Genomic DNA, 3,707 nt, shown 5'->3' on the forward strand with positions numbered 1-3,707 from the left:
TAAACCTTTCCTTCTTTTTGTTTAAAGCTGGAGTCATCAAACGTTTGCTGTGTTTGTTTATGCTGTTTCTCTGGCTCTTTCATTTCCATTCCTGACCATCTCCGCAGTCTACTAAAGGCTAGGGAGTTGAGCAATAGCAGCCTAAGCCGTGTCTAAACAGAGGGGTTTTATGAGGCCATCTGTTACCCTGGGCTGCCCTTTGCAGAGAGCGTGAGCCCAAAGCAGAAAGGGAGAGAGAGCGAGCTTTGGACGTCATTCTTCAGGAGAGATTCCTTTCCCTGGATTTGCATCTGCATGAAGGGGGAAGGAAAGCAATTTGTACTTTCGGCATAATCTAGCAGGAAAGGTTTTTCCTGGACAGCAGCTGTGTGGCTTGCAGGGATCCCAAATCCTAATGCATTATTTGGCTCTTGGTTTCTGCTACCTGGGAGTCACTTGACTATGCCTTATTATGAATCAGACCATTGGTCCATTAAGGAAGAAGAAGAGGAAGAGGAAGAGGAGGAGGAGGAGGAGGAGGAGGAGGAGGAGGAGATTGGGTTTATACCCTGCCCTTCACTACCCAAAGCAGTCTCAGAGTAGCTTACAATCTTCTTTCCCTTCCCCTCCTCACAAAAAACACACCCTGTGAGGTATGTGGGGCTGAGACAGCTCTTTAGAGACCTGCTCCTGAGACAACAGCTCCGAGAGAACTTGTGACTGACCGAAGGTCACACCAGCAGCTGCATCTGGAGGAGTGAGGAATCAAAGCCGCTTCTCCCGGATTAGAGTCTGCACTCCTAACCACTACATCGAACTGGCTTTCAGACTGGCAGCAGCTCTCCAGGGTCTCAGGCTGAGGTCTTTCACTTCACCTCCTGCCTGGTCCTTTTAACTGAAGATGCCGAGGATCGAACCTGAGACCTTCTGCATGCCAGGCAAAACCTCAGCCACTGAGCCACGGCCCCTCCAGCAATCCTTTATCACTGGAGATTCCATGAACTGAACTTCGTATCTTCTTCAAGTACAAGATGTGATTCTAAGCGCCGTGAAATCACAAGTGGGACAAAGGAGGTGCTAGACTACAGAATGTTCCACCGAAATAAAGAGGCACTAGACTCTCATAAAATGAACATAAGTGCCACGAACATGTTTCAAGCAGGCTTGTTTTGACTTTAGTCTCAAATGCACATACAGAACAAATCTACACCGAGGTTCACCCTCTCCCCCAATTCTTTTTGCTTGCTTATGATTGAATGGAAAGTACGTTTTGTTGCCCTGTTAAACATTTTTTTTTTATGCTGTTATGTACAAGTACTCTTGCATGAGCAAAACTTTCATCTTTATGGTCCATTCATGGCAGATCTTTTTTCAAAACGTCTGTGGGGTGTTGTACTGGCTTACATATATTAATTACATATTTATTTTCTGTGCCCATACCCTGACCGTCTAACAAAAAATCCAGGACAGATTTCTAAATTGAAAAAAGGGAGAGAGAAAGAAACCCAAATTAAAAACAGACTGACAATAAAACCACAGCCATTAACAGCCAGCCTGAAACAATAAAACTTAGATGCCATATCAAATCCACATCAAACAGCGGTCTCAACAAGTTAAGAGTTTGCCGGTAAAACCTTTAAAACGATTACAGTAAAGGAAGGGGGAAAGCTCAGAGCCCCATATAAAAACAATCCAGATCAACGGACACCCCCCCCAAAAAAAAGATTGGTGTTCACATTCAGAGGCATTTTAACCTCTGAGTCCCCGTGCCAGGAGGCAACATCAGGGGAAGGTATTGGACTCTATGCCCTGCTAAGAAATGGTTGGCCACTGTGTGAGACAGGATGCTGGAGTAGATGGACCTTCACTGGTCTGATCCAACATGGCTGTTTTTATGTTCTTATCAGAGGAAGGCCACGGCCTCTACGCCCTGTTGTTGGCCCTCCAGAGGAACTGGCTGGCCACTGTGTGAGACGGGATGCTGGACTAGATGGACCCCCACTGGTCTGATCCAGCAGGGCTCTTCTGATGTTCTTATCAGGGGAAGGCCGAGGCCTCTCAGCCCTGTTGTTGACCTACCGGAGGACCTAGTTGACCACTGGTCTGATCCAGCGGGGCTCTTCTGGTGTTCTCATGAAGGCCTTGGCCTCTCTGCCCTGTTGTTGGCCTTCCGGAGGAACTAGTTGGCCACTGTGTGAGACAAGATGCTGGACTAGATGGACCTTCACTGGTCTGATCCAGCAGGGCTCTTCTGGTGTTCTCATGAAGGCCTTGGCCTCTCTGCCCTGTTGTTGGCCTTCCGGAGGAACTAGTTTGCCACTGTGTGAGACAAGATGCTGGACTAGATGGACCTTCACTGGTCTGATCCAGCAGGTCACCACAGAGTTTTGCCCTCTTTTGCCCTCAAACCAGAGCGTTGTGTGGCGATGTCCCTGACGTGATGACGTCACCTCTGTACGATCGATGCATCAGGGATGTCGCCATGCTATGTCCCTGTTTGGGGGCAGGGCTTCCCCCACCGGCCAAGCACCCGGCAGCGGGCAGAAGCTTGAAAAACCAAGGGGACCCCCACCCAGATCAGGGGTCTCACAACCCCAGTTTGACCCAACCCAGAGCTAGCACCCTACTTCACACCATCGGACATTTTCCCACCGCCGTTTTGAGTGGTGGCCGGAAACAGGAGCAGGGGGCAGGGTACACTCGCCAGCTCAGGGTTCAGAAATACCTGGAGATTTGGTGGGTGGAGACTGAGGAGATTTGGGGAGGGGAGGAGAGGGACTTCAATGGAATATAATGCCACAGACCAGGGGTGTCGAACTCATTTGCTATGAGCAGTGTTCCCTCTAAGCTGAGTTAGTGTGAGCTACCTCATAGTTTTTTAGCCTCCAGCTCACACATTTTTGTCTTTGCTCAGGAAGGAGGGCTCCAGAGCAAACTAATTGATGCAGTAAACAAATTGCTCGCTCACAACTTTAATGCTGGTAGCTCACAAAGTAGAATTTCTGCTCACAAGACTCCACAGCTTAGAGGGAACGTTGGTTATGGGGGCCGGATCTGACATTAAATGAGACCTTCTTGGGCCGGGCCACGTGTGTCATAAAATGCAATGCCAGGTAGCGGAGAAGATATAAACTTTATAAAGGACACAAACACAAAGTGGGCTCTTTTTTACCTAAAATAAAAACATGCTTCAAGCGTTAGGTCTGTAAGCTGCAAACCTACTCTTTTTTTTTTAATGTAAGTGTTTTTATTATTTAAAAAGTTTCGACACAGTACAACAGTAACAGAGTTATAACTTCTAGCTGCATTAAGTGACAACCAAACAGCTGCGGTGGCTCAAGTGGTTAAGACGCTGAACTGCAGGCTGTGGAAGGTCGGTAGTTCAGCAGTTGGAGACCCGAGTTGCCGCATGACGGAGTGAGCTCCCGTCTCTAGTTCCAGCTCCTGCCAACATAGCCGTTCGAAAGCAAGAAATTGCAAGTAGATAAATAGGTACCACTTCGGTGGGAAGGGAACAGCGTTCCATGCGCCTTGGCGTTTAGTCATGCCGGCCGCATGACCACGGAAAACGTCTTCGGACAGCGCTGGCTCTTCGGCTTGGAAATGGAGATGAGCACCGCAACCCTAGAGTCGGATTCGACTGGCTTTCGAGCAAGGGAACCTTTACCTTTGCAATCCCACAATATCCCAAAAACATACCAACGTTAATACATTCCATTTAGAAGGAG

This window comes from Gekko japonicus, unplaced genomic scaffold (assembly GCF_001447785.1).
Source record: "Gekko japonicus isolate JY-2015 unplaced genomic scaffold, Gekko_japonicus_V1.1 scaffold2375, whole genome shotgun sequence".
NCBI lineage: Eukaryota > Metazoa > Chordata > Lepidosauria > Squamata > Gekkonidae > Gekko > Gekko japonicus.